General features: G+C 41.1%; 1 protein-coding gene across 2 annotated transcripts in view; it reads left to right on the top strand.

The window, feature by feature from the left end:
* The window catches only part of shoc2 (SHOC2 leucine rich repeat scaffold protein), a 132,901-nt gene that overhangs the window by 32,553 nt on the left and 78,302 nt on the right, over positions 1 to 22,046 (top strand). Inside the window, exon 2 of one of the 2 annotated variants that reach the window (XM_072239836.1) lies at positions 20,229 to 20,416. The exons of the other annotated variant lie outside the window; for it this stretch is intronic. The gene's annotated coding sequence lies outside the window, so the exon portion shown is untranslated. The remainder of the gene's footprint in view (positions 1 to 20,228; positions 20,417 to 22,046) is intronic. 2 annotated transcript variants of the gene reach the window in all.

Here is a 22,046-nt window from a genome sequence, read left to right as displayed (position 1 = left end):
ACTTTCGTGGTTGTCTCTTCAGTGTTTTTGCATACTGTTTACCTACCATTTCTTATGGAGTTTGCTGTTTCATAAATACTTGACTTTTTTTTTTCCTCTCTCCTAATGTTAAAGTAGCATAAGTTTGTCAAGTATCCCAGCAAAATTTCTGGGTCCACTTAATAAATGGCTCTGTTCCAAGTGCAAACTTAAAGCAAATTTGTCTTAAGCCAAGCATTAAATTTAGAACATTGGGTATTAATAGAGAATAAGACCATACATAAATTGCAGGTTGAACTTTGTGGTGGAGTTGTGGAGAATATAAAATTGCTGAAAAATAAGGTTGACTTTTTAATATTAATCAGGTATTTGCTTCAGGGGCAAGCAGTTTTAAACCACAGCAACCTCTTTTATACTTTAATATTATCTTGTACTTTCTAAAAATGGTGGTGTCTTCTATTGACAGGAAGTTTCTGTCCTCCCACATCTATTGCCCATCATTCATCAAGGATGGAGTGTCTGGGTTGGCATTTTGCATTGGGCTTGAAAGAGATGTGGATTTTCTTTCCTTTGACTTGTCTGGGTAACCCATCGTTCAGCTTCTGAGCATAGGTCCTATCAGTGTATTAAATTAGTGTATTAAATATCAATGCACCTTGCTTGATAGTGGGTGGTGGGTGAGTGTGGGCCAACATCTCAACCGCTGTAAGCCTATCAGGACCACAGTTTTCCTCATTTCTGATGGTTACTAATTTCTGAGCTGGTCCAGCATTCTTGAATAGCTGCCTCCGTTACTGTATTTTCTTTCACTCTTCCTTCTGCATCCAACTATTATAACCATGTAACAATTACAACATGGAAACAGGCCATCTCGGCCCTTCTAGTCCGTGCCGAACTCTTACTCTCACCTAGTCCCACCAATCTGCACTCAGCCCATAACCCTCCAATCTTTTCCGTCCATATACCTAAACAATTTATCTTTAAATAACAACATCGATCTTGCCTCAACCACTTCTGCTGGAAGCTCATTCCACACAGCTACCACTCTCTGAGTAAAGAAGTTCCCCCTCATGTTACCCCTAAACTTTTGCCCTTTAACTCTCAACTCAACACTGGATCAGTGGGATTTAGAACATAGAACAACTATGCTGTACCATCCTTTTTAACCTATCTAAGGTCAATCTAATGCTTCCCTACCCCATAGCCCTCCATTTCTCATATTTGTGTGCCTTTTTGAAAGTCTCTTAGATGTGTGAGATGGAACAATTAGGGTGGGCTACAGCATTTAGTAAAAACGTTTAGTAGAAACCTGATGTTGCAAAATCACTTTTTGGGTTGTGCCTTGATTAGCAAAATGCAGATTTAGAAAAGAGCATTTAAAAATTAGGTTTCACATTGTGCTTCTCAGTAGGCAAGACAACATTGATGGAAATTGTTGCAGCTTGACGCACAGCAAATCCACTTTACATATTAGAAAAACGTTATAAATTTGTTTCTGCAAGGTTGTAAAAGCATAATTTGGTAACTGTTCACTTTAAATAAAAAAAAATGTTTTATGAACACTTGGAAAAATACTCTTTTGATAGGGAAAGGAAAGGTACGTCGCATCCGGTGTTTCTCCGGTTAGCGGACGATTTCCCTCCACGCCTCTCTGATATAGTGGGGAACCATGTACAAAGCAAGTTACAGTAGTAGTTTGCCATTGCCTTCTGCCGGGTGAGTTTCCAAAGAGATCACCAGCTCGTAACCCAGCACGGATGGAAAGCGTGCAGGAGAGGCGGCTGGATTTGAACTCCGTAGAAACCATAGAAACTACAGCACAGAAACAGGCCCTTTGGCCCTTCTTGGCTGTGCCGAACCATTTTCTGCCTAGTCCCACTGACCTGCACACGGACCATATCCCTTTATACACCTCCCATCCATGTATCTGTCCAATTTATTCTTAAATGTTAAAAAAGAACCCGCATTTACCACCTCGTCTGGCAGCTCATTCCATACTCCCACCATTCTCTGTGTGAAGAATTCCCCCCTAATGTTCCCTCTAAACTTTTCCCCCCTCACCCTTAACCCATGTCCTCTGGTTTTTTTCTCCCCTTGCCTCAGTGGAAAAAGCCTGCTTGCATTCACTCATCTATACCCATCATAATTTTTTATACCTCTATCAAATCTCCCCTCATTCTTCTACGCTCCAGGGAATAAAGTCCTAACCTATTCAACCTTTCTCTGTAACGGAGTTTCTCAAGTCCCGGCAACATCCTTGTAAACCTTCTCTGCACTCTTTCAACCTTATTTATATCCTTCCTGTAATTTGGTGACCAAAACTGAACACAATACTCCAGATTCGGCCTCACCAATGCCTTATACAGCCTCATCATAACATTCCAGCTCTTATACTCAATACTTCGATTAATAAAGGCCAATGTACCAAAAGCTCTCTTTACGACCCTATCTACCTGTGACGCCACTTTAGGGAATTTTGTATCTGTATTCCCAGATCCCTCTGTTCCACTGCACTCCTCAGTGCCTTACCATTAACCCTGTATGTTCTACCTTTCGTCCTGAAGTGTGGCACTGATGCCACTATGCCACCAGCTGGGTCCTTGATAGGAAAAGTGAATTTAAAAAATTGTATTAAGTATATATTTAAGGTGATTTCCATCTTTTTAACCAAATGGTAAAGTAAATCTTGATCAATTAATGAGTGATCATTTGCTGTGATTCTCCAAAGGATGTTAACTTCAGTTTCAATTCTTGCTGACCTTCATATCTTGCTACAGCTGCACACAAGTAATAGCATATTTGTCCAGTTCAGAAGCAGTTGGTGGTGATTGATTGCAGTGAATTGCATATGAGATAATTCTATCTCTGACCTTCTGACTTAAATGTTCAATTATGTGTATGATACAGAGCTAAATAGATAACAAATTTATAATCTAATTGAATTTACTTGGGTCAAGAATGAAGGTAAACAGAATATATTTTTAAGTCTGGTGTCCTATTTTACATGGCTTCATCAAATGTTTGCTCAAGAAAGTCAAGTCGTTAAAGTAGAATTTATTATGTTTTTATTGATATAAGTTGAGTGATCCTTTATGTAAATTTCAGATTTTAATACATACACAGCAAAGTCTCAGCAAAAGCTAATTTGATATGTAGCCAACACAGCTGTGATTTTAAATGTTGATCCTGTGACATACTGTGAGCAGTATTGAAATCTTGAACAAAGCATTTAATGTGATATCGGAACCAACATTATTGCAATGGTAAGCAAGTAGCCCCTTGCGTATCCATTTTATAATTTCCTGTAACAAAGTTTTGGAAGAAGTCTTATTTTGGGAATCCAAAAGACTATTTCAAGGTGTTGAATGATCACTCACTTCAATGCTTGTGTTATTTGGTAGGAGATGTTGATTTCCAAAAGTGGAAGTTTGAGAAACTGAAGATGAAATGCACCTGGGCTGTCCATGCACTTGGTGATGAGTCCAGTGACTGAGCAGTGTCTTCTTGAACAGAGGGTCAGGATTCAGCTTTATACCTGGGTAAACTGGTGTAGGAACAATAATCCTGTTTACAGACTTACGTGAAATTATCTTAATTGTTGAGAATTCTTGTTTTAATGTTTTCTGTTTTAGTTTTAATTGTCTTTTTGAATTTTAAAGTGTGGGGATGTTTAGAAATGGTTAAAAGTCTATTAACCATTAAGTAGGGGCAATATTTCACCGATGAATTTGTTGGGGATCATCTTCTGCATCTGGTGCTCTCAATGCAGTCTCCTCTACATTGATAAGACCTGACATAAATTGGGGGACCACTTTGTCAAGCTTCTCTGCTCCATCCACCAAAAGTGGAATTTTCCGGTGGCCGGAAGCCGTTCTCAGGATGGAAGAGCAATACTTCATATTCCATCTAAGTCTCCAACCTGATGGCATTGACATCGATTTCTCCTTCCGGTAATCCTCACTTTTGCCTCCTACCTCTTCTCCTCACTTGTCTTTCTCCTGTGGTCCATTCTGCTCTCCTATCAGATTCCTGCTCCAGCCCTTTACCTTTCCCACCTGCCTGGCATTACCTATCACCTTGCTAAAATGGTTCCATTTCCCCCATCTTTTTATTCTGGTGTCTTCCCACCCCTTCCTTTGTAGTCCTGAAGAAGAGTCTCAAATGTTTATTCATTTCCATAGATGCTGCCTGACCTGCTCCAGAATTTTGTGTTTTTTGCTCTGGATTTCTAGCATCTGCATAATCTCTCATGTTTATAAAAAGAGTTTTGTACCCTTTGACAGCCTATGAGCACCTTTATTATGTGAGCAGGTCAACTTTTTCAGCCATTGTCCGGGAAAAAAAAAAATTCTAAGCATAGTTAAATGTGGAATTGTCTGAGTTCCTATAGATTGTCCCTAATATGAAAATTTAAAAAGTTATTCTTTCAAATATCAAATTGACTAATTTGGGTGAGTGTGATTTTACTTGATGAAGGTTCATTGTGTGATGTTATTTGAGATGTCTTGTTCAGTTTAATATCTAAATTTTCTATAAGTGTGGTGGAAATTTGGGTGATGTAGCTTTGTAAGGGTAATGAATTACAAGCCCAGCCATCATAGCTCAACCCATAGGCATCCGTACATACAAATGAGCTCCCATAATATTATATTCAGCCACTTGACACGAGTTCAGTACGATCAATGGTAAAACAAGTTTCCTTTCTCTCTTCAGTTTTAGTAGTTATTCTTTCCACTGTAATATACTTTTGATATCATTTATTTCAATACTGGCGGTATGGTTACCAATTAGAATGTTTTCTGTATTTTCTGACTTCATTGTCTGTTAAAATGGAAGCCATTTGTTACCCTGAGATGTCCTGTAAAGTTTACATTTTTGTAATTTCTCGTGATTTTGTCATGTTAACATCAAATTATAAATAACTTCAATAGTTGAAATATTGCCAGTAAATTGTTGGTCCCATTGTTATGTTTCTGCACCAAATAAGTGCAAGAATCAGTGGTTTCCAGTTTATTTTGGATTCAGATATCTGGAATTCCTAATGTAGAAGCATTTGCTGTGACTTCATTTTTCAAAAGCATGATTTTGAGAGATTCATTATTTTAAATTATGGTCTTCTGTTGAAAGCCTTTAAGAAGGAATTTTACTTTGGCCCAATTGTAATATTCACTACAACTTTGCCATACAAAGATTTTCTAAGAGAACATAATCTCCTAGTTACAATTAATAATACTTGATTTCTGTTGCTGTTAAGTGAATGAGTTTTCACCAATTCTTATTCGAGTGCCTTTCTAAATGCCTCTTGAATAATGACTCTACCTGGTTCCACCCCTTTTGATAGAGCATTCAGGATATCAACCACAGTCTAAAATAACGTTTTCCTTTGATTTCATTTGAAGTTTCTAATGCCTTCCTCTCATCTTAAACCTGTGTCCTCTTAAAAAGAGTGACAATTATGCCAGTGCCCAAGAAGAGCAGGGTGAGCTGCCTCAATGACTATCACCCAGTGGCACTCACATCTACTGTAATGAAGTACTGTGAGAATTAGGACATGGCTAGAATCAACTCTTACCTAAGCGAGGAGCTGGATCTGCTGCAATGTGCCTATTGTCCCAGTAGGTCGATAGTGGATGCAATCCCACTCGCTCTCCCCTTGGCCTTCGATCACCTGGACGATAGTAATACTTGAGTCAGGCTGCTGTTTATTGACTACAGCTCAGCATTTGACATAATCATATCCTCAATTCTAATCAAAAAGCTCCAAAACCTGGGCCTCTGTACCTCCCTCTGTAAAAAGATCCTTGACTTCCTCACCAGGAGACCACGATTTGTGTGGATTGAAAATTACATCTCTTCACTGACAGTCAACACTGGCGCACCTCAAGGGTGCATGTTTAGCCCACTCCTCTACTCTTTACAGCCATGCACAACTCAAAAGCCATCCATAAATTTGCAGATGACACAATTATTCTTGGCAGAATTTCGGATGATGTAGTGGATGCCAACAAGAGTGAGATAGATCAGCTGGTTGAGTGGTGTTGCAGCAACAGCCTTGCATCCATAAGACAAAGGAGCAGAAGCTGGCCATTCGGCCCATCGAGTCTGCTCCGCCATTTTATCATGAGCTGATCCATTCTCCCATTTAGTCCCACTCCCCCGCCTTCTCACCATAACCTTTGATGCCCTGGCTACTCAGATACCTATCAATCTCTGCCTTAAATACACCCAATGACTTGGCCTCCACTGCTGCCCGTGGCAACAAATTCCATAGATTCACCACCCTCTGACTAAAAAAGTTTCTTTGCATTTCTGTTCTGAATGGGCGCCCTTCAATCCTTAAGTCATGCCCTCTCGTACTAGACTCCCCCATCATGGGAAACAACTTTGCCACATCCACTCTGTCCATGCCTTTCAACATTCGAAATGTTTCTATGAGGTCTCCCCTCATTCTTCTAAACTCCAAGGAATACAGTCCAAGAGCGGACAAACGTTCCTCATATGTTAACCCTCTCATTCCCGGAACCATTCTAGTGAATCTTCTCTGTACCCTCTCCAACGCCAGCACATCCTTTCTTAAATAAGGAGACCAAAGCTGCCCACAGTACTCCAAGTGAGGTCTCACCAGCGCCTTATAGACCCTCAACATCACATCCCTGCTCCTATACTCTATTCCTCTAGAAATGAATGCCAACATCGCATTCGCCTTCATCACTACTGACTCAACCTGGAGGTTAACTTTAAGGGAATCCTGTACGAGGACTCCCAAGTCCCGTTGCATCTCAGAACTTTGAATTCTTTCCCCATTTAAATAGTCTGCCCGTTTATTTTTTCTGCCAAAGTGCATAACCATACACTTTGCAACATTGTACTTCATTTGCAACTTCTCTGCCCATTCTTCCAATCTATCCAAGTCTCTCTGCAGACTCTCCATTTCCTCAGCACTACCGACCCCTCCACCTATTTTCGTATCGTCAGCAAACTTAGCCACAAAGCCATCTATTCCATAATCCAAATCGTTGATGTACAATGTAAAAAGAAGCGGCCCCAACATGGACCCCTGTGGAACACCACTGGTAACCGGCAGCCAACCAGAATAGGATCCCTTTATTCCCACTCTCTGTTTCCTGCCAATCGCCAACGTTCTATCCACGTATGTGACTTTCCCGTAATTCCATGGGCTCTTATCTTGTTAAGTAGCCTCTTGTGTGGCACCTTGTCAAAGGCCTTCTGAAAATCCAAATATACAACATCCACTGCATTTCCCTTGTCTAGCCTACTGGTAATTTCCTCAAAAAAATTGTAATAGGTTTGTCAGGCAGGATTTTCCTTTAAGGAATCCATGCTGAGTTCTGCCTGTCTTGTCATATGCCTCCAGGTACTCTGTAACCTCATCCTTGACAATCGACTCCAACAACTTCCCAACCACCGATGTCAAGCTAACAGGTCTATAATTTCCTTTTTGCTTTCTTGCCTCCTTCTTAAATAGCGGAGTGACATTTGCAATCTTCCAGTCCTCCGGAACCATGCCAGAATCTATCGACTTTTAAAAGATCATCGCTAATGCATCCGCAATCTCCAGAGCTACTTCCTTCAGAACACGCAGGTGCATTCCATCTGGTCCGGGAGATTTATCTACTTTTAGACTATTCAGCTTCCTGAGTACTTTCTCTGTCGTAATTGTGACTGTGCACACTTCTCTTCCCTGCCACCCTTGAGTGTTCAGTATACTGCTGATGTCTTCCTCAGTGAAGACTGATGCAAAATACTTGTTCAGTTCCTCTGCCATCTCCTTATCTCCCATTACAATTTCTCCAGCATCATTTTCTATAGGTCCTATATCTATTCTCACCTGTCTTTTACTCTTGAAAAAACTTTTAGTATCCTCTTTGATATTATTAGTGCGCATGCGCGGGTCGTGCATACAGCCTGGTACAGCTGTTCTGATTTATTCTTACTTTCTTCTTCTTACTTTTCAATTTACGTTTTTTTTTGTATTTTTTTTCTCACGGTAACACGTCGAAGCTGCACCCTCTTTAACATGCTAGTAGAGAGTGTTTTATTTGGGTTTTCTTTAGCGCTGGAAATGGTTACATCCCGACACGCGGGACAGAAGCAAGGTCGCATTGTGTATTCCACGGACTAGCAAAGACCGGCCGGCTTAGCCAACAGAGCGGTGGACAGCCCTGCTGAATCCGGAGGAAAACACACAGAGGGGGATCACAAAGCCGAGGAAAGAGGACTGGGTCGAGACAACAGAGACTTTTGGAGAAGAGTTCAGTGGGTAATACAGTTCCGGCTGACCGGAAGTGCGCTGAGAGCGGTAAGCGTAAAGGAGTTGGGTGCTTACTGTTCTGGCTAACAACGGATGGTGCAATCCGGGGTATATTACAATCAAGGAACGTGTTTGCAGACTGGATATTGAACTTTTTACTGTTGGACTTCGGCCACATTCCACCTTGATACAACACTTGGCGGCACGGGAGGTCGTTCCTGCCTGTGGCCATCGAACGTGCAGCTCCTCCCATGGAGGGTCAGACACCCTGAGCCAATAGACTGGTCCTGGACTTATTTTCTATCCGGCATAGTTTGGATTTTTGTGTTTGATTGTTGGGGTTTTTTGTATTGCTATATTTACGCTGTATTCTTGGTTGGTGCGGCTGTAACGAAACCAAATTTCCCTCGTGGTTAATAAAGTATATCTATCTATCTATTTGCTAGCTTCCTTTCATAGTTAATCTTTTCCCTCTTAATGACCTTCTTGGTTTCCTTTTGTAAGGTTTTAAAAATTTCCCAATCCTCTGTCTTCCCACTAATTTTTGCTTCCTTGTATGCCCTCTCCTTTGCTTTAACTTTGGCTTTGACTTCTCTTGTCAACCACTCGAAAATTTCTTTTTTGGAATTGTGACGAAAAACCAAGTTATCAGAAGATTGATGCTGATGAGAGAGGTAAGAGAGACAAAGGGAGGAGCGTTCAAAATGTTAATGAGAGAGGAGAGAGATTAACGAAAAGAGACACAGTTCCGAGTATTGACAGACCGGTTGCTTTGAACCTGAACTGTTTGAAGTTTAATGGACAGGCGATACCCCAGCAGGGGGATAAAAGGAACAGGTTCGCTAAGGCACGACAGACACCACGAGATCACGAGATCACGAGATAACGAGACCCTGGAAGTGCGGTGTGCCCCCACAAGTTGGTGGGAGTTTGGAGGTCTGATCACGGGACCGACCATAGACGCACAGGGTGAAAAGGTACGATCGACGGGAACCTGGTGTGTGTGTCCACCCTTGCCTGGGTGCCGGGTTCACCGCAGAAGAACGATCGTATCTGGAACGGAGGGGTCACAGTCAGTGACCTCAGAAGACAGTAAAAGGGCTCGCCCGAAAGCTAACTGCGAGGAACATCAAAGGTCTGTTTGAATCGAAATTTGCATTTGCTCTCTCTCTCTCCAACGGCACAACAGCGGATTACTGCGAACTGTACTAAGCTGAACTGAACTCTGCGTCACTTGAGACTGATCATTTTACCCCTAGACTGCGATAGATCTTGGGTGATTCCTATTATCCTAGTTCTGTGCACATGGGTGTTTTGTCATTGCTAACCTGTTGCATTTATACCCTTACGGTTAGAGTACTGTGTTACTTGTTTCTTTAATAAAACTTCCTTCGTTCCAGTAATCCAGACTCCAACTAAGTGGTCCATTTCTGCTGGTTTGGCAACCCAGGTACGGGGTACCTGTCTTGCACCTTCCTCACTTCCCGCATAAACTCCAGCCACTGCTGCTCTGCTGTCATTCCCGCCAGTGTCCCTTTCCATTCAACGTTAGTAAGACCATGAAATTGGTTGTCGACTTCAGGAAGGGCAAGTCAAATGAACACACACTAGTAATTGAAGGATCAGAACTGGAAAGGGGGAACAGTTTCAAGTTTCTGGCTGTCAACATCTGGGGATCTATCATGGGCGCAGCATATTGATGCAGTTACAAAGAATGCATGACAATGGCTATATTTCATTACACATTTAAGGAGAATTAATATGTCACCAAAGGCCCTGGCAGATTTCCACAGGTATACCATGGAGAGCATTTTAACTGGTTGCATCACCATCTAGTACGGATGGGCCACAGCAAAGGATTGGAAAAAGCTGTAGAAAGTTGTAAACTCAGCCAGCTCCATCAGGACCTCTAGTCTCTGCATCATCCAGGACACTTCAAAAGGTGATGCTTCAAAAAGGCAGTGGCATCCTTTATTAAGGAACCCCCACCAACTAGGGTATGCCGCCGCCTTATTGCTGCCATCAAGGAGGCGGTGGGAGCCTGAAGACACACTCAATGTTTCAGGAACAGCTTCTTCCCCTCTGCTATCAGATTTCTGAATGAACAATGAACACTAACTCGGTATTTCTCTTCTCCCCACCCCCCACTACTTTTTGCACTACATTTAATTTATTTTTAATATATACTTACTGTAATTTATAGATTTTGTAGCTATAATTTGCAAAGAACAGTCACCGCAAAACAAATTTCATGACATATTCCAATGATATTAAACTTGATTCTGACTGTTTTTGTTATCCTACTGTTGGAAAAGATTTGCCTACCTAAACTAAGTAATGATAGAGATCTAGAAGATTATAAGGCTTGTAGGAAGGAGCTTAAGAAGGAAATTAGGAGAGCCAGAAGGGGCCATGAGAAGGCCTTGGCAGGCAGGATTAAGGAAAACCCTAAGGCATTCTGCAAGTATGTGAAGAGCAAGAGGATAAGATGTGAGAGAATAGGACCAATCAAGTGTTACAGTGGAAAAGTGTGTATGGAACCGGAGGAGACAGCAGAGGTACTTAATGAATACTTTGCTTCAGTATTCACTACAGAAAAGGATCTTGGCAATTGTAGGGATGTCTTACAGTGGACTGAAAAGCTTGAGCATGTAGATATTAAGAAAGCGGATGTGATGGAGATTTTAGAAAGCATCAAATTGGATAAGTCACCGGGACCAGACGAGATGTACCCCATGCTACTGTGGGAAGTGAGGGAGGAGATTGCTGAGCCTCTGGCGATGATCTTTGCATCATCAAAGCGAATGGGAGAGGTTCCTGAAGATTGGAGGGTTGTGTATGTTGTTCCATTATTCAAGAAAGGGAATAGAGCTAGCCCAGGAAATATAGACCAGCGAGTCTTACTTCAGTGGTTGGTAAGTTGATGGAGGAGATCCTGAGAGGTAGGATTTATGAACATTTGGAGAGGCATAATATGATTAGGAATAGTCAGCATGTCTTTGTGAAAGGCAAGTCATGCCTTATGAGCCTGATTGAATTTTTTGAGGATGTGACTTATTACATTGAAGGTAGAGCAGTGGATGTAGTATATATGGATTTCAGCAAGACATTTGACAAAGTACCCCATTGTAAGGCTTATTGAAAAAGTGATGAGGCTTGAGATCCAAGGGGATATTGCTTTGTGGATCCAGAACTGGCTTGCCCACAGAAGGCAAAGAGTGGTTGTATTCTGCATGGAGGTGGTGTGCCTCAGGGATCTGTTTTGGGATCACTACTCTTCAGGATTTTTATAATTGACCTGGATGAAGAAGTGGAGGGATGGGTTAGTAAATTTGCTGATCACACAGGTTGGGGTGTTGTGGATAATGTGGAGGGCTGTCAGAGGTTACAGCGGGACATGATAAGGTGCAAAACTGGGCTGAGAAGTGGCAGATGGAGTTCAACCCAGATAAGTGTGAGGTGGTTCATTTTGGTAGGTCAAATAGGATGGCAGAATATAGTATTAATGGTAAGCTCTTGGCAGTGTGGAGGATCAGAGGGATCTTGGGGTCCAAGTTCATAGGACACTCAAGGCTGCTGCACGGGTTGACCGTGTGGTTAAGAAAGCATACAGTGCATTGGCCTTCATCAATTGTGGGATTGAGTTTAGAAGTCAAGAGGTAATGTTGCAGCTATATATGATCCTGGTCAGACCCCACTTGGAGTACTGTGCTCAGTTCTGGTCACCTCACTATAGGAAGGAAGTGGAAACCATAGAAAGGGTGCAGAGGAGACTTATAAGGATGTTGCCTGGATTGGGGAGCTCGCCTTATGAGAATAGGTTGATTGAACTTGGCCTTTTTTACTTGGAGTGACGGTGGAAGAGAGCTGACTTGATAGAGGTGTATAAGCTGGTGAGAGGCATTGATCGTGTGGATAGTCAGAGGCTTTTTCCCAGGACTGAAATAGCTGGCACAAAAGGGCACAATTTTAGGGTGCTTGGAAGTAGGCACAGAAGAGATGACGGGCAAGTTCTTTTGCGGGTAGAGTGGTGAGTGCATGCAATAGGCTGCCGGCGACGGTGGTGGAGGCAGATATGATAGGGTCTTTTAAGAGACTCCTGAACAGGTACATGGAGCTCAGAAAAATAAAGGGCTTTGAGTAACCCTAGGTGATTTCTCAGGTATGGACATGTTCAGCACAGCTTTGTGGGCCGAAGGGCCTGTATTGTGCTGTAGGTTTTCTATGTTTCCATGTCCTGAAAAATGGACTCAGCCCAAAACATGAACTGTTTATTCATTTCCATAGATGCTGCCTGACCTGCTGTGTTCCTCCAACATTTTATGATGCTCAGGATTTCATCCTCTGCAGAATTTCATGTGTTCAAGATTTGCCTAAACATTCATTTCTTCCTTTATTGGTGCACAGTGGTTGCATTGTCCATCTTCCACAAATGTACTGCCATTATTCATGTCTGTCCTTATGTCTACACCTCCCAAACCTGCCATCTCTACCACCAGGAAGTTTAAGGGCAACAAGCAGCCAGCGACCCTTTGCCATCTGCACTCTCCTGCAATGTACATGCCAATCTAATTTGGTGATTTTGAAGATTCTTTGTCACTGAATCTATATCCTGGAACTTGCCTCAAAGCACTGGAAGAACCTTAATCGGAAGGGCAGAAGTAGATCAAGACATTCAAGGAAAGGGCAGTAATACGAGCTTTGTCTTAGTGCCCATATCTGAAAAATGAATTAAAAAAATGCTGTCTTTTAATTTTCTTATAAGCTTTGTTACAGTGATGAGGGAAGTTGCCTTGCAGTCCGAATTATTTCACACTGTTTTTCAATGAGTTACATCACATGCTGACAATCAAGAAGAACAGTAAATTGTTGACGCATGGTGTTCTATTGCTGAGTGTGTGAAAGGACCTAGCTTGCACAAGCTCACAAGTAACAGCTTTGGGACTTCACTGGTGGACAAGGTGCCTTTCTAGAAATTAATGATTTGGGTTTTGTGTTGCTTATTTTGAATTTTGTATCCATTACTTATGAAGCTATGGAAATTCCTAATGTAGAAATTCAAACTTCTGCTCCAGCATAATTTTGAATGATGAATTTTAGCATGTCTTAATTTCAAATGTAGATTATTGGGGAATTACTTTAATGTATCCAATATTTGTCTTTTAAATTGTACAGATACCAAATATTCCTGTAATAGTTCCATCTTCCCTGGGACTCAATGGAACTGAAATTGTGCTTTCATTGTGCCATTCCAGAAAACCTTCTCTACACCTTAGTGGCCCTTGTGGTGTGTTGCCCAGCTGCAGCCTAACTGTGTTTATGTGTGTATGTGTAGTGTGTGTATAGATGTATGTGTGTGTGTATATACATGTATGTATACACACACATATGCATGTGTGTGTATTCACTCACTCACTCTTTAGCTTAATTTCCTTGATTTTTGCTACTTGACTTTGTAAATGAAGCAATGTTCTCCTGGTGCTTTATTTTTAGAAATGCCTTCTCAACTTGTACTGCCAGCTTCATAAGTTTGTGTGCTTTCACTTCTGACTCTTTCCCTCCCCCCACACCTGCTTTTCTTGGGCCACTTAGACGTATTTCTTCCATCTGATCCACCTGTGACTGTCTTCAAATTCCACAGAGGTCACATCATTCACCCCCGATTGCTCAGAAGTGTGATGAAAGTCAATCATCTATAGCCCTTCTTCCCCCACCCCCACACAAAGCCAGGTTTACCTAATTAGAGGATTGCTTGATTTCATTCTTAAGTGAATGGATCACATCTCACTTCTGTACAATGAACTGAGTATCTACATTACAACATCCTATGTTTTCATGACTATTTTGTTTGAGCTTAATACATTGTAAACCTTGACCTTAAAGTATTTGTCATTACAAGCTTCGAAGCATTGGTGATTCCAGTGCCAACGTCTCAGGATCTCTGGTGTGTACTTATTCTGGAAGCTACCAGCTCACATTGGAATTCTTTCTTGGCCAGTTTCAGATCCATGCTACATCTACTGTGGGTTTCTTTGCTACTAAGTGTAATTAAGTGGCTCTTTAAATACTTTGAAAGGTGACATGTACAATTGGTGCATTTGTCTGTCTTCCATTACTACATAATAGAACTAATATTAATTAATCATGTTTTTCCTTTCATAAAGCCATGATGACCATCATTAGCCCATGTTTTTCACAATTTCCCTCTTCCCCTTGTTTTGAGCAGTTGTGTAAAACTTCCAGTCTGACGTTTCTAGTCTAATGAGGATTGGAATACTGTGACCAGTTTCCATTATCTCATTCTCTGAACTAATTGTGAATGGGCATCTGCAAGTGCCATGAATCTTTTACATAGTTTCTGTTTATCTCTTTATCCAGTTTCTCTAATGTGACCTTTCATTATCACCTTAGCAACATTCTCTTTGTTAAAGAGACTAAAGATGCTAGAACCGAGAGGAGCTTAACATGTAGAGCCGCGTCAGTGGGAGGAAAGAAATTGTCAACGTTTTGGGTCAAAACCCAGCACCAGACCTGCTGAGTTCTTCAAGCAAATTGTTCCACTTTATGAAAGATGTTGAGATTAACAATGTTGGTGACTAAAATCCCACCCTTCCTTTAATTAACGTTTCACTGTTTGTACGTTGCTTAGCGGATAGCTTTTTTTAAAACGGATATTTTTTAAAATTTTGTATAATTCTCCTTGAGTTTGTTATTTTTCGCAATCTAATAGTTATCATAAGGTGACCCTAATTCTTTCATTTTAACTATGTTTTTAGCCATTTGGGGAGCTCTAACATTTGCTAACATGTATTTCAGAACGGTCTCCTTTTGAGACCTTTGCTCACAATAATCTAGATCAGCATTCATATTGACAAGGCACAAAAGGACACAGGTCAAGTGCTGATACTTGGGGTTAGAATAGGTAGATACTTGGTTAATGTTGATGTGGGTTTGTTTCTGTACTGACTCATTGTTTTAGCTTTTGATTTGGAGCAAACAATATAGAACAGTACAGTACAGGAACAGGCCCTTCGGCCCACTATGTTGTGCTGAACCCATTAAATTAGTCATCAAATGGCTGAACTAATCTCTTCTGCCTAGAAAATGCCCAAATCCTTCCATTTTCCTCTTTCATGTGCCTAAGTGTCTCTTTGAAGTCTGTAATGTTTCTTCTTTTATCACCACCCTAGGCAGCCAACAGGCACTCACCACTCTGTGTTAATTTAAAAAAAACTTGCCCCTCACATCTCCTTTGAAATTACCCCCCTCACCTTAAGTATGTGCCCTCTAGTGTTGGACATTTCAACCCTTGGAAAAAGGTATTGTTTGTCTAATATCTCTGTATTTTATAATCTTTTCAACCTCTATTACACAGCTTGAACAGAACTTCCTGACTTTTGAACTCATAGCCCCTCCTAATAAAGGAAAGCATTCCATATGCCTCCTTAACCCCCTTGTCAACCTGTATAGCTACTGCTCATCAGTACTGTTGAGGATCTTGCCCTTTAGAGTGTACTGTCTCTTTGCATTTGACCTACCAAGGTGCAACACTTCACATTCAGCCAGGTTAAGCTCCATCTCCATTTTTCCATCTGATCTATATCCTGTTGTATTCTCTGCCAGTCATTTATGCTATTCATAATGTTTGCAGCATATATTTCCATCTAGGTCACTTATAAACATCACAAACAGCAGAGATACAAATCACTGCAGAACACCATGAATGATAAATCTCCATCTAGAATAAGTTCTTTTGCTCTGCATCATACCTTCTTCACACTGAAATTCATTGTCCTCTAATCAAGCATTTTCACATTTTAGTTGTCCTTTTTCCGTAACTGTATCAGAATCAGGTTTATTAGCATTGATATGTTGTGACATTGTGAGTTTTGTATATTCCATGCTGTCTACTAACCCCACCTATCCCTATCTCTTAGCCCAAAACAGCTTGCTCTGTTGACTCTATTACTTTGGGAGCTGTAAATGTCTTGAGCTCCTTCTTTTATTTTCTTGGTTTCTGTCATCTTAGGAAAATGCTCAATCCTTTTAATATAGTCTTCTGAATCATTACAGCTTGTGTTTTGAAGAGAATGTGGTACTTTGGTTTGTCAGCAAAACTTAAAGTTCAAAGTAAATTTATCATCAGAGTACATGTATATCACCATATATAGCCATGAAATTAATTTTCTTGTAGGCATACTCAATAAATCTATAATAGAATAACCAAAATAGAATCAATCAATAATTGCACCAACCAGTTTGCAAAAGATAACAAATTGCAAATATGGAAAGAAAGAAATAAAAAGCAATAAACATTGATAACATGAGCTAATGAATCTTGAAAGTGAGTCCATAGGTTGTGGGAACATTTCAGTGAAGGGGCAAGTGAAATTATCTCCATTGGTTCAAGAGCCTGACAGTTGAGGGATGATAACAGTTCCTGAACATGGTTGTGTGAGTCCTGAGAGTCCTTGCTGCTGCCATTAGGATGGTGGGACAGAAGAGAGCATGTCCTAGGTAGTATGAGACCCTGATGGTGAATGCTTCTTTTCTGCAACAACAATTTAATGAGATGTGCTCAATGGTGGGGAGGGATTTCCTGCTATGGGGTGGGCAGTATCCACTACGTTTGTAGGATTTCCATTCAAGGGCATTGGTGTTTCCATACCAGGAGGTGAAGCATGCTTTCTACCACATATCTGTAGAAGTTTGTCAGCATTTTAGATGTCATGCTGAATCTTTGCAAACTCCTGAGGAAGTAGAGGTGCTGCTGTGCTTTCTTCATAATTACTCTTGTGTGCTCAGCTGAGGACAAGTCCTCTGAAAAGATAACACCAAGAAATTTAAAGTTGCTGACTCTCTCCACCTCTCGTCCTCTGAGGACTATTATGGATCTTTGGTTTATATCTGTGAAGTCAATAGTCTGAAGTCTTGGTCTTGCTGACATTGAGTTAAGAAGACGTTGTGATACCACTCTACCGGATTTTCAATCTCCTTTCCATCTGATTCATTACCACCTTTGATTCTGCCTACGACAGTGGTGTTATTAGTGAAATTGAATATGGCATTTGAGCCAATAGTAAGTGTAAAGTGAGTAGAGCAGGGGAGCTAAGCACATGGCTGTGTGGTACACATGTGCTGCTGGAGATTGTGGAGAAAATATTATTGCCAATTGGAAATGACTGGGGTCTGTAAGTGAAGAAGTTGAGAATTGAGATGGCATTTGCTGTAGACCTATTGCACCGGTAGGCAAACTGAAGTGGATACAAGTTGCTTCTCAGGCTGGATTTGATATGTTTCACTACCAGCCACGCAAAGCACTTCATCGCTATGGATGTAAGTGCTACTGGATGATGGTTATTGAAGCAGTTTACCAAGTTCTTCTTGGGCAATGGTATAATTGAAGTGTGCTTGAAGCAGGTGGTACCTCAGATTGTTGAAGTGACAGGTTAAAGATCTCAGTGAACACTCCAACCAATTGATCAGCACAGGTCTTTAGTACTTGGCCAGGATACCCCATCTGAGCAAATTGTGATCAAGCTCTGTATTCTTAGAAATAGCTTTCCATCTCTGTGAACGTGGGATAAAAGAGTAGCTTTTTGGCTGCTTGCTGAGCAAATTTGATGCAAGTGCTAATTCAGAGTAGACCTGTATGAAAGTTAATTAGATTTGTATGGTACTGTGTTCAATGTACTTGATAGTAGAGTTTATTTTTGCTTGAGAGACCCTGGAGAGAATATTTTAATAAAAGGAAAAAAATTGCCCAGAGATTTCTGACCAACTCAGATTTTTTGCATCCTTGGGGAAAGAATTATGCTAGAGTTGGCTCCTTCTTGACATAGCCTGATGTAGCAAATTAATAGCAAGTAATGTTGGAATGTGGCATTGGTACATGGAAAGCTGCTACATTACTCCCATTTCACACACATCTGCTCTCACCCCATCCTCCCGCCACCCCACTAGGAATAGGGTTCCCCTTGTCCTCACCTACCACCCCACCAACCTTTGGGTCCAACATATAATACTTTGTAACTTCTGCCACCTCCAATGGGATCCCACCAAGCACATCCTTCCCTCCCCCCATCTTTCCGCTTTCTGCAGGGATCACTCCCTATGCGACTCCCTTGTCCATTCATAACCCCCATCCCTTCCCACCGATCTACCTCCCGGCACTTATCCTTGTAAGCGGAACAAGTGCTACACATGCCCTTACACTTCCTCCCTCACCACCATTCAGGGCCCCAGACAGTCCTTCCAGGTGAGGTGACACTTCACCTGTGAGTCGGCTGGTGTGATATACTGCCTCCGGTGCTCCCGGTGCGGCCTCCTATATATTGGTGAGACCCGACGCAGACTGGGAGACCGTTTCGTTGAACACCTACGCTCTGTCCACCAGAGAAAGCAGGATCTCCCAGTGGCCACACATTTTAATTCCACGTCCCATTCCCATTCTGATACATCTATCCATGGCCTTCTCTGCTGTCAAGATGAGGCCACACTCAGGTTGCAGGAACAACACCTTATTTTCCGTCTGGGTAGCCTCCAACCTGATGGCATGAACATTGACGACTTTAACTTCCATTAATACCCCTCCTCCCCTTCTTACCCCATCCCTTATTTATTATTTTTTCTTTTTTTCTCTCTCTGTCACTCTCACAATAACTCCTTGCCTACTCTCCATCTTCCTCTGGTGCTCCCCTCCCCCTTTCTTTCTCCCTAGGCCTCCCATCCCTTGATCCTCTCCCTTCTGTAGCCTTGTATCCCTTTTGCCAATCAACTTTCCACCCCTCCCCCTCCCCCTCCCCCTCCCCCTCCCCCTCCCCCTCCCCCTCCCCCTCCCCCTCCCCCTCCCCCTCCCCCTCCCCCTCCCCCTCCCCCTCCCCCTCCCCCTCCCCCTCCCCCTCCCCCTCCCCCTCCCCCTCCCCCTCCCCCTCCCCCTCCCCCTCCCCCTCCCCCTCCCCCATCTTTTACTATCTCTTCTTTCAGTTTGTCCTGACGAAGCGTCTTGGCCCAAAATGTTGACTGTGCTTCTTCCTATGGATGCTGTCTGGCCTGCTGCGTTCCACCAGCATTTTGTATGTGTTGCTTGAATTTCCAGCATCTGCAGATCTCCTCGAGGTTGCATTACTCATTCCCCTACTTTGCTTCCTTCATCAAACTGAATAACAAATCAAATGGGTCTTCTGCAGGATGTTACCTGGTATCTATTTATCCAAAGTTTTCCATGATGAGGTCAGAAGCAGTATGTTATTGAAGCCAATTAAATATAGAGTTTTGTCCTTGTTCTTTGAGCGTTCTACCTCATCTTTAATAAAAATTTTAAAATTAAAGAACATTTTAATTTATGCACTTAAATATTTTACATTTAATGTTCCTTTTTTTCTTGTAGGCCAAACAACCTTCTTTCTTCGTCATTTTTAGAAAATATTTTCCTTGTTTACAGAGATGTTTTGTCATACTTCGGAAGACACCTTGTTCTCAATCCCTAATGTGCCTAATCTGTTAGATTCAATTGTCAAAGATAGATTGTGTGGAAACAGACCTCCTTTAAGGTTTGTACCATGAGCACACTATAGGTTTTTCCAGTAATTGGGCATGTTAATGCCTTTAGCTTCTGGCTGTTCTAAAGGGATGCTCTTGTGTTATGTGAGTGTGCATGCTGGTCTTGAGAGTAATCCAGTCTGCATTATGATACTTAATATATGTACGTTTGTACATATACTACGCAGAGATCATTTTATTGTGGGTACTCACAGTAAATGCAACAAAACACAATAGAATCAATGAAAAGCTACACAAAACAAGATGGACAAACAACCAATGTGCAGAAGACAATAAACTGCAAGTTAAAAAATAATATATACTGTAAATAAGCAATGAATATAAAAAAACAAGTTGGAGTCCTTGAAAGTGAGTCCATAGGTTGTCTGAACAGTGTGGTGTTGGGGTGAGTGAAGTTATCCCTTCTGTGTTTCAGAGCCTGATGGTTGAGGTTAAGTAATTGTTCCTGAACCTGGTGGTGTGAATCCCAAGGATCCTGTACTTCCTTCCTCATGGCAGCAGTGGGAAGAGCACTTGACCTGGATGGTGGGACTCCTTGATGGGTGCTACTTTCCTGCAACAGGACTCCTTGTGGAGAGAAAAAATCTTGCAACTTAACTCAATGTTAGTGAATTTAAACATTTTTTTAAGATGTTGTCGTCTGTGAGCAGGTGAGCTTTTTTTGACCAGAGATACTTGTGTGCACCCAGTCTGTGTGCAGTAAAATAGCTGAACTGCACAAGAAGAAAGCACTGCATGGAATCAAATTGAATGTGCAACACAGAAACTGACTACAAAACTCAGCCGTTTGTTATGTGCATTTAGTTTGCTCTTTGGGGCATTGCATTAAAACAATTCCTTATAACCCATGATTGTTTTTTCACTTTACGTTGGATGTAATTTAGAATACAAGTGGCAATGCAAACAGTTACCCCTGCAGAGCTACTCAGAGGCTGAAAGTATTCAGTTGGGGGCCATCACCAAAGCATGCTGAGCTTTGAAAGCCTTTGATCAAAAATGATCAAGACATTTTTCTCTCTATATCTTGACTTGTGCTGGTTCCTGTCTTTCATGCACAGATAAAAATGTTGTGGAGCTTCAATGCCTATCTGTTATGCTAATAAATTTATTTAATCAGAAAATGTAAAGTGAATCCCAATAGGTTTGTAGAAATATAGCATTATTATATTTTAGTTCTAGTTTCACACGTGTGATTTACTTGAGCAATTATTTCCACTTAAAGGTTCCTGTATTTTCATCATGACTTTGCAGACAGATATGAACAGAAGTCTGTTATCTTGATCCGTATTACTGTAAATGCTTGTTTTTGGTATTCGGCTGACAGCATTAACTCAAAGGATTTTCTCCCCAATGTAATTTGTTTATTCACATTATTTGGGTCATTCATTGTTTTTACTTATTGATTTATGGTAGTGGATATTTATATATTTTAGGTGATAGAGTTGCTACCTTGACAAACAGGGAAATAAAAAATTAACACAGGCTTAATTGGAAATATTGCCGTTTGAAGATCACAACAACAAATCAGTTTTGATCTGTCCAAGCACAAATTACTTGAAGGAGCTATTGTGCATGAAGAACATAAGATTTATGTAGTTATTGCATTCTAGAAGCTTACAATTCAACTTAAAGCATTGTACTTAATTAAATATATAATACAGTGATTACTTTGACTGTGTTTGTATAGCTTGTCTAGCTGGTGGCTTCAGAATGCCTGTAGGCAGTTGTTTGCTTTGCAAGAAATTGGGGCAGTTGAGCTCTGTGGTAATAACCTTTGAAATGTTCTGATAAGGTGTGAAGCATTTTGTTTCTCAATAAGTGAATACTCTTAAACATCCAACAAAGTATAGCAAGTACTGTACTATAAAGAATTTTGTCTTTTTTGATTTATCAAATATCTGGAGCATTATTGTGGTTTACCTCCTATTTATCAGAAAATAAGGTAATGTTTAAAGATATAGCTGAAGACTGTAGTGTAACTACTAGAGATATTAGCTTTCTTAAAGTTTGCTTTTTACTTAAAGCACATTTTACTTACTGATCCTATTTTAAATCTGGTTTCAAATCTTCCATCAGTTCCTTTAGATCTAAAATACTTTTAAGATCTAAGGTCTTTAAATGTATTAAGGTCAAATGATTTTGGGAGTGATTCTACATTCTTTAAAATAAGACCACAAGACTATAAGATGTAGGAGCAGATTTAGGCCATTTGGCCCATTGAGTCTGCTCTGCC

This window comes from Mobula birostris, chromosome 21 (assembly GCF_030028105.1).
Source record: "Mobula birostris isolate sMobBir1 chromosome 21, sMobBir1.hap1, whole genome shotgun sequence".
Lineage (NCBI taxonomy): Eukaryota > Metazoa > Chordata > Chondrichthyes > Myliobatiformes > Myliobatidae > Mobula > Mobula birostris.
The sequence above is the reverse complement of the archived record's forward strand: the minus strand, read 5'-3'. Positions and strand labels throughout refer to the sequence as shown.